The following is a 10,215-nucleotide window of genomic DNA, read 5'->3' on the forward strand; positions in this document are numbered from 1 at the left end:
ATTTCCCCGTGTCCGTACATGGGGATTTGGGGGCGTCATATGTGGTATCAGAGCGGTTTGGCTCTGGGTAAAACCACATGTCCCGTAAGTAGTACCAGAATGTTTTTTTTTTAAGTTGTGTTTTAAAATTTATTTTAAGTAAAGTTGCTATTTGACATGTTTAATTTGTTTGATGCTTATTGCTTCTTTTATTTATTTAGTTAAGTTATTGCATGTTGGTTTCTTTTGTTTCTTGTTATGTGGTTTTGGTTTTCGATTTTTGGTTTTATGTTGTTGGTTTTATTTGTTTTTCTTAAAGGGGGTCAAAGGTTGTGTTGTGGCAGGAAAATGGTGAGACCAAGAAAATCTACTCAAGGGCCTCAAGACGATACACCGAGAGATGATTCCATAGCCTAAGCGATAAGGCAGATGACTGAGTTCATGCAACAGAATTTTAGGTCACAACAAGGAGGGTCTTGGCCACAACAAGGAGGTCCTTGGCCACAACAAGGAGGTCCTTGGCCACAACAAGGAGGGTCTTGGCAACAAGGCGGGCCTTGGCTACTACCTGGAGGGCCTAGTGAAGGGGTGCAAGCTGGGTGCACCTATGAGCGCTTTCTGGCACATAGAACTCCACACTTCACTAGAGAAGAGGATCCACTTCACGCTGGAAAGCGGGTCAGAGATTTGGAAAGAACTTTTGAAGTATGTGGTTGCACTGAGGCACAACAAGTACTCTACGCCAGCTATCTGTTGCAAGGCACTGCTTTTGAGTGGTGGGATACGAAGAGAGTGATGCTGGAGTCAGAATTGGGGTCTTTTGCCGCAGTGACCTGGCAGGGCTTCAAGAAAGAGTTTAATGATCGGTTCTTTCCCGCTTCTGTAAGGTGGCAAAAAGCAAGAGAGTTCTCAAGCTTGGTCCAAGGGAGCATGACCATGGAACAGTACGCCCGGAGATTTATAGAACTTGGGCGATTTGCTCCCCACCTCATCACCTCAGAGGAAATGCAAGCTGAGCGTTTCCTGGCGGGTCTACGTCCTGATATACGCCAAATGGTGGTCAGCCACCGAATATCCACTTTTCAGGATTTAATGGATGTGGCCACTCTTGTGCAGCGAGAGAATAATTTGAGTATGGGCTCCCCTCTAGGACATAAGAGGCGGAGTTTTTCTGGTGAAGGAAGTAGTTCGGGTTCTCCTCAGAAATTTGTTCAGCGGACCGGAACTCGACCGCAAGCGGCCTCGGGTGTTCGTATGGGAGGACGAGTGCCAATTTGCAGAGGTTTTAATAGAGCCCATGTGGGTGAGTGCCCTTCTGGTGGGGCTCGATGCTATAATTGTGGCCAACAGGGTCACTTTGCTCGTGAGTGTCCTAGTCCAGTTTAAGGAAGCCGTGGAGGTGGACGTGGTGGAAGGAGAAATCCAAGGCAAACAGTGCAAGCCCGGGTTCATGCTATCACACCCGGAGATGTTGATGATGAGGCGCCAACGACCCATGATGCTGGAGTAATTACAGGTATGTATCTAATTTAATTTAATGTTGGATTTGATTTTTGGTGTGCTTTGGTTTCTTTGTGTATTTGGATTTCATGGGTTAATGTGTTTGGTTCAGGGAGAGTCCGTTTATATGAGTTTTATGCTTGCACTTTGTTTGATTCGGGTGCATCACAGTCGTTTGTATCTTCCACGTTTGCTCGGATGTGTAATTTGGCTACGGAACCTTTGCCAAAGTCATTGGTAGTGGCTCTACCAAATGTTGAAGTGGTATGGTGTTCCAAGGTTGCTTTGGGTTGTCCATTAAATTTTGATGGAAGGTTCTTGGATGCTGATTTGGTGGTGTTTAAGCTGTTGGGTTTTGATATCATCCTCGGGATGGATTGGCTATACCGATATTCTGCGAGTATTAATTGCAGAAGTCGAGTAATTAGCTTTCAGCTTCCAGATGGTGATTGTTTGGAATTTGCGGGGAGTAAGCTAAAAGAAAAGCCGGTAATTATATTGGCAATTCAAGCAAGAAGAGAGATTGCATGGGGAGCGGATGCCTTCTTAGTCCAGATGGTGTCTACGCCGTCTGAGAAGAAGTCTTTGGTAGACATTCCCATTGTGGAGGAATTTTCGGATGTGTTTGTGGAAGACTTGCCTGGGCTACCCCCTGTTCGTGGAATGGAGTTTGTTATAGACTTGGAACCTGGAGCGGCTCATGTACATAAAGCTCCTTACCGGATGGCACCAGTTGAATTGAAAGAATTGAAGACTCAGTTGCAAGAGTTGGTAGATAAGGGGTTCATTCAACCAGGTACTTCTCCGTGGGGTGCGCCAGTGCTGTTTGTTAAAAAGAAAGATGGAACCCTCCGTATGTGCATCGATTATCGGTAATTAAATAAGGTGACCATCAAGAATAAATATCCTCTCCCACGGATAGATGATTTGTTTGATCAGCTTCAAGGAGCAGCTGTGTTCTCGAAGATTGATCTGAGGTCAAGATACTACCAGTTGAGGATAAGAGACAAGGATGTGCCCAAAACTGCTTTCAGGTCGAGATATGGGCATTATGAATTTAAGGTGATGCCATTTGGGTTAGCCAATGCCCTTGCTGTTTTCATGGATTTAATGAATTGGGTATTTCGACCTTATTTGGATTCCTTTGTGGTAGTGTTCATTGATGATATTCTGATTTCTTCCCGAGATGTTGAAGAGCATGTTTATCATCTTCGTCTAGTTCTTGGGAAATTAAGAGAACACCAGTTGTATGCCAAGCTCAGCAAGTGTGAATTTTGGTTGGAGGAAGTCAGATTTCTTGGGCATGTGATTTCCAGAGACGGAGTGGCTATTGATCCTAGTAAGGTGGAAGCCATTTTTTCATGGCAATGTCCGACTATTACCGAAGATTTGTGGAGGGATTTGCTCGCCTATTCGAACCTCTCACAGCGTTGACTAGAAAGAATGCAGAATTTATTTGGTCAGACAAGTGTGAGAGAAGCTTCCAAGAATTGAAGAACAGGTTGACGACTGCACCAGTGTTGGCATTTCCAGAACCGCATAAGCCACTCGTAGTCTTCAGCAATGCTTCTAAATTTAGATTGGGTTGTGTCCTTATGCAGGAAGGATGGGTTGTTGCTTATGCATCCCATCAGCTAAAGGATCATGAGAAGAATTATCCGACGCACAACTTGGAATTGGCTGCGATTGTTTTTGCTCTCAAGATCTGGCGGCACTTTTTGTATGGGGAAGCTTGCGAAGTATACACCGATCAGAAGAGCTTGAAGCACTTGTTTTCCCAGAAAAATCTGAACATGAGGCAAAGGCGATGGCTAGAGCTAATCAGTGACTATCAGTGCGAGATCAAGTATCATTCGGGGAAGGCAAATATAGTTGCTGATGCTTTGAGTCGAAAATCGCACTTGGAAGATGAGGTCGAGTAGTCAGAATTGGATTCTTTGCTTTGTGGGATGAGAAGGCTCCTTATTGAAAGTTCACAACAAGATGAGGTATTATCTTCAGTTCTTAATATTTGGGTGGCTGATTTTGAAGAATTGAAGACTCTTCAAAGGAAAGATCCGGAGCTGTTGGATATTAGAAAAGGAGTCAAAAAATCTCAAGGGCTGTTGCACTATAGTATGGATAAAGATGAAATTTTTCGGTTCTAAGATCGTAGAGTGGTCCCCAAAGATTCAGAATTCAAGGAGCGGATCATGGTAGAAGCTCATGCGGCCCCTTATTCAGTTTATCCTGGCAGTACGAAGATGTATCAGGACTTGATGAAAAATTATTGGTGGGATGGAATGAAGAAGGATATTGCCCTGTATATCGAGAGATGCCACACATGCCGTCAAGTTAAGGCCGAGCATCAAAGACCTATTGGTATGCTCCAACCACTCCCTATTCCTGAGTGGAAGTGGGACGACATCACGATGGATTTTGTAATGGGCTTGCCGGGGACTCCTAGTGGGAAGAATTCTGTTTGGGTGATTGTTGATCGGTTAACGAAGAGTGCTCATTTCTTGCCTGTTAATAACACCAATTCCTTGGGTAAGTTGACCCGCTTGTACGTAAAGGAGATAGTGCGATTGCACGGTATATCGAAGAGTATTGTGTCGGATCGGGACCCAAGGTTCATGTCTCAGTTTTGGAAAAGTTTGCAGGCAGCATTGGGTACTAAGTTGAAGTTCAGTACTGCATATCACCCACAGATGGACGGCCAATCAGAGTGCACCATTCAGACCCTTGAAGATATGTTGTGAGCATGTGTCATGGAATTTCAAGGGAGTTGGAAAAATCACTTGCCGCTCATAGAATTTGCGTATAATAATAGCTTCCATGCGACCATTCAGATGGCTCCCTATGAAGCTCTTTATGGGAGGAAGTGCAGGTCACCTCTGTATTGGGATGAAGTTGGGGAGAATAGATAATTGGGCCCGAAATAATTCAAGAGATGCAAAGCCAAGTTCGGATCATCAGGGATAAAATGGCGGCAGCTCAGAGTCGTCAGAAAAGTTACGCTGATACCAGGAGGAGAGAGTTATCTTTTGAAGAAGGTGATTGGGTTTATCTGAAAGTCTCTCCCATGAAAGGAGTTAAGCGTTTTGGTAAAAAGAGAAAACTGGATCCGAGGTATGTCGGCCCTTTTCAGATTTTGGAGAAGGTAGGGTCCGTCGCTTATAGAGTTGCTTTGCCAGAATATTTTGGGGATATCCACGATGTCTTCCATGTGTCATCCTTGAAGAAGAGTTTTGGACAACAAGAGCCACGCTTTGTCGACCCAAAGAGTATTCAGTTGCAACTGGACCTTACTTATGAGATTGTTCCGTCGCAAATCATGGATTGGAAAGAGCAACAGTTGAGATCCAAGACGATACCTTTGGTAAAGGTGGCATGGGGTGATCCGTTAGCTCAAAATTTCTCTTGGGAAAGAGTAGCTGACATGAGGGAGCAGTACCCCTACTTGTTTGAGTAAATGACAGTACGTCTCTTAATCTTGGTCTCAGTGGTTTTATGTGGCCTCCTTCAAGTTGGTGTGTGATCTTGCAAATTTCGAGGACGAAATTTGTTTTTAAGGAGGGGAGGATGTGATAACCCGCTTTTACGTGTATTTTCACTGAAGGGTTGTGTTTAATTTAATTAATATATTGATTCTTTTATTTTAAATTCTTGTATTTTAAGTTGGTTTTTAATTTATTTGATGTGGTGTTTAATTTATTTTAGTCGTTTTATGTTTTTAATATCGTTTTCGGCGGATCAGTTTTTAGATTCCGGAGTGGGGATTGGACCTCATTTCTTTTCTTTTCTCTTTTTCTTTTTCCCTTTTTCCTTTTCCCTTTTCTTTCCTTCTTCTTTCTTTCTTTTTCTTCTTCTTTTTCTCTTCTCCCAGTGCGCGCGCTGCTTCTTTTTCTCCCCTTCCCATCGCCGCCCGTTGACCAACCCAGACCGCCACCGACCGACTGGAAGTCATGGCACCACCCCCACCAAAATCTTCCCCTCCCACCGGTGATCACCACCACCAATTTTCAGGGCCATCCGACTAGCCATTAGCTGCCACATACGGCTGGAAGTCATGGCACTAACCCTCCTTTCTCTCTCTGTCGACGGTTGCTTTCTCAACCCAGAACCGCCGCTTGCTGGCGGCGTGGCCTACACCACTCACCCAGTTTTCATTCCCTTCCACCGGTGAACATCCTCACCAAGTTTCACCTCCATCCGAGCCACCGTTAGCTGCCACGAGCTCCTCCACACCACATGATTTTTGAGCTTTTTCGGTGTTGTCGTTCCACCTCCTGCCACCACCTCTTCACAACTTCTTCCCCTACCTCTTGCCATCCTAACCCACCCAATTTCGGCCTCGATCAATTGCCGGAGCAGCTCCTACGAGCTCAACTCCGTTCAGCCCCTTTAAGCTCCTCCACCACCATTTCCACCGCCACCCACGGCCAAAACTCACTTCCTTTAGCTTCATAAATATTTCAAAACCATTCCCTATCAATTTCGTGTCCTGGTTTGTCCCCGTTCAAAAGTGGGTAATTTATTACCCACGGCCACAGTGTAAAATACACTATTACGTTGTTTTTTCTCCGCCTTTTGCAACACCGCGAGCTTTTGAAAAATACCGTATAGTGCTGTAAGTATTTTCCAAACTCTACTTTTAGATTTAAATATATTTTGCTCTTACAATAAATATTTGTTGTTGGTTGGTTGATTTCGAACTGGGTCCAAGGAGTTTGGGGGTTGGATGGATTGAGGACGGAGTTGCTTGATTTGTGGTTGGTTGGTTAGTTTGTGCCTTGTGGTTGCATTTTACATGGTGCATGCACGTGCATTTTATTTAAATTGAGAAAATCATGTTTTGTTGGCATAAATGGAATTTTCGGTGCGTGTGTCTCGTGAGCCCAAGCCGGGATGAGTTATTATCTCGGTGGAGCTCCTCTGGTCACTCGGTTGTCGCAGGGTGATAACCGGATCTCACGATATGGTAATGTTGTCGTGTCAACTCCGTGGTCCTTAGAGTGGTGGGGACTAGAGGATGGCCTGGCCAGGGACGCGCAGGGCGCGAGTACTGGGCATCACTCGTTTAGGTGTCACACGCGTATACGTTACCTGTGGTGTGGCATAGAGCTAGAGTGTGCGGATGATCCCTAGGGGACATCATGGTGCATGCATAATTGGATCGTTTTTATGGTTTTGGTTACGGGCTATTTTCTAGAAAAATGGCGAGGTTTGGTTTGAGGCTATGTGATCCATTTTCTAGGAAAATGGTGGTTTGGGCCATTATCAAGGATAATGGCGAGGCTTGGTTTTAAATGATATGTTTTTGGGCCAAATGGGTTTTTTGGCGTGCGTGGAAAAATATGGTTTTACAGGTCATGTGCATTGGCTTTTCTTTCATGCATATTGTTTGAGTTTTATATGTTTTTATCTAGTGGTGTTTGGTTTTTACTTACCTGCGGCACCATTTTTGATTCTGTAGATTTTGGTGCAAAGTTCGAGGAAGAGGAGGAGGCTGAGCCCGAGGATGCGGCTCCGCCGGAGTTCTAAGTTGGAGTTTATGCTTTGTCGTTGGATTTGAACTATATTTGTAGTTTGTAATATTTTATTATGTATGTTTTGAACAGCTTTGTATTAAGTTAAGAAAAATTCTGGTACTTAGTTATATGACTTTGCTATCCGCTACGTGTTTCTTCGTGCACATTTGTTGCTAATACACACACTTGGCACTCGTCGATAGGGTGGTAACCCGTGATGTCATCATCCGGACGTCTCGATTTTCCTGTGTCCGTGCGTGGGGATTTGGGGGTGTCACAATCATTTAGCAGCATTTAAATTTAGTAAAACAAGTGAAAGCTTCAAATTTATTGTGCAGAGGGAACATCCATGTGAAATGAAAGAAGTCATCTTTAAATGTAATGTAGTACTTACAGTTACTCGGGAATTTAATAGGAGAACACCAAATATCATGATGTATTATTTCAAGAGGAACAATGGACACTCTAGTAGATAGAGAAAATGGAAGAGACTTGCTCTTGGCAAGTTGACATGTCTCACATATAGAATGATACTGAACATGACCCTTGACAAAAACAAGACTCTGAGACCTTAACAAACTTAAAATATAAGAGGTGGATGCCCCTATTGATGATGCCATGTGTAGGAATCAGTGGTGACTCTAAGGAGAGCTGTGCAGAAGCGAGCTTTATTGATGGAGGTGGGAAAATGAAGTGAATATAAGCCATTCTTACTTGGCCCTTGTTATAGAATCTGCCCATGAGATTGTCCTTTACACCAAAAGAATTAGATGTTAGAGCAAACCAACAATGATAGGCAAACCATTACCATTGCCAATTATGACTTCCTCACCACCGGTATAATGAGTGTTAAGTTCTACAGGTCATAGGTGATGTGGGAGTTGGCACCGCCATCAACTAACTATGTATGTTCTTCTCATGTGTCTGAGTATTTTGCATACATTGCAACCAGGTGAGAAGGAGGATGTAGTACCTGATAAGAGAAATTCATACAATGGAAACAATCAAGAGCCTAGTGCCCCTTTTTACCACATATTAGACATGGTGCACGAGAAGTAGGTCTATCATCTTTAGGAGGATGGTATGTTGACTTTGAGTTGGAAGACCACTTGAGTTGATTTTGCTATGAATCTGATGGCCTAACGAAACCATTGCTTTGCTGCCTGTGGCAGGGTTGCTTTGTCTTTTGAGAAAATAGAGCAAATGTTCCAGCATCAGCATCATTACCAGATGACTGATTGTTAACGAGCATCTTAAAATTTAAGTGTTTAGTCTAAAATTCATCCAAAGAGAGAAGAATTTCAAGTAGGAAAAGAATAAGAAGTGGTAAAGGCATGGTAAGAGGAGTTCAAACCACTATTTATATAGGTGATAAGATCATCATCAACAGCTTGCTTCCCCACAATGGCTAGTTGATCAAATAAAGTTTTGGCAAGCTACAAGAATTCACTGCATGATTTAGAACCTTATCGCATGGACTGAAGTTGCAAGCTAAGATGGGAAACCCAAGAATGAGATTGTGATGCATACCGGTAGGCAAGGAGGTCCCAAACTTGCTGAGAAGAGTTGAGACCATAAACAAGCGACAACACATTCTCAGACAAAGTAGCATTAAGCTAACTTAATAAAAACTGGTCCTTTTTATACCAGAGAACAAATTTTGGTGTGTGATAATCGGTTAGATTACCATCGGTATCAACCTGAAACTTTGATGGGCAAGGCTCACTCCCATCAACAATCCCATAATGTCATGGCTACAGAGCACTAGAAGGAATTGAGAAATCCATAGGAGATAATTGGATTCATTCAATTTCACAAAGATCAAAGGTGCAAGATTGGGAGTTTGGAAAATTGGAACTAGGGAGGCAGAAGCAGCCATTGTAGCATCGTGAGAGCAGTCAAGCTTTATGGCTCAGGATACCATATAAAATAAGCTAGAGAAATTGAGTATGGCAACTTGAGATTATTGTTGACCACTGTGTGATTTTATAGACTTGAATTGATAAGTACAATTAGAGATCATAAGTTACAATATAACTCTAATCCTATCTTGTATTTAAATTATAAATTACAGATAAAGATGTGTTGTAACTATCAAGTGTTTGAATTTGAAATTAGAGTTTGAGATTGAGTAGTTTTCGTGCTGTCAGTTGGTATAGATGTGTTTGTTGCTACATACGTATGTTGTGTTGCAAATAGTAGCTTAACAATAGATACATATGGATTGTTAGCGCTCGTTTGTACACTTGAAGTATTTTAAAATTCTAGAAATAACAATGAAATTGTCAAGTTGTAAATAGTAGGGAAGTTGTTTGAATTAAAATATATATTATTAGGTTTTGAGAAATAAAACAAAAATAAATGAAGAAAAATATTATAACGTTAAAAATATTTTGAATATTATTTTATATATATATATATTTTTAAGTTTGAGAAAATTATATTGATTTTTGTGTTATGTTTTGAAGTTTGTAAAAATTATAATGATTAGGTAATGATTGGATGAAAATGCTGAAAATTTAAAATCAAAATATAATTTGTCTTTGAGTAATATTTGAGAAAGAAATTTTGAGAATTTCTCATTTCATCTTCTTATCTAAACAATACCTTAGTTTTCTTTTTAGTGTTTTTCTTTGCGAGTTGTGATGACAAGCAAAGCGAAAATCGATTAATTAAGCTCTCTACTACCCACTGACCAAGCACTTTGCATCACCTATAATCACTCTATTTTTCTTTTTTATTTTTCTTCCCTTTTCAATTGTTTCTCTAGATATATATAATTCACTACAATATATCTACACTTTTGCGGTGCTTTAATTTTGATTGCATATAGATGTATATGGCTTTTCTATAACTATGATGTATTAAGTTACTTGTCTCCTCTCTCCTTTGAAATGGGAGGTCTCCTCTGACTCACTAAAAAATGAGTAGCATATAGGCTATCCCAAGTGCTAGAGGGTGTCACGTAATAATTAGAAATAAAATTCTTAGATTGTATCTTAGGGAAAAAGTTGTTTAAAATCAAACTTGTATAAAATGGTAAAAATATTTATAAAGGGAAATTAAAAATGGTAATATGTGCAATGAATAAAAAAGTGAAATGGAAATGGAAAGGGCACTAGTCGTGAACCGGATTCATACTTTTAGATTTTTGAGTGTTGCAAGGAGAAGTAAAAGACTAAGATGCAAAGAAGTAAACTAATAACTAAATTAAATTTGATGA

This window comes from Carya illinoinensis, chromosome 10 (genome assembly GCF_018687715.1).
Source record: "Carya illinoinensis cultivar Pawnee chromosome 10, C.illinoinensisPawnee_v1, whole genome shotgun sequence".
NCBI classification, from domain to species: domain Eukaryota; kingdom Viridiplantae; phylum Streptophyta; class Magnoliopsida; order Fagales; family Juglandaceae; genus Carya; species Carya illinoinensis.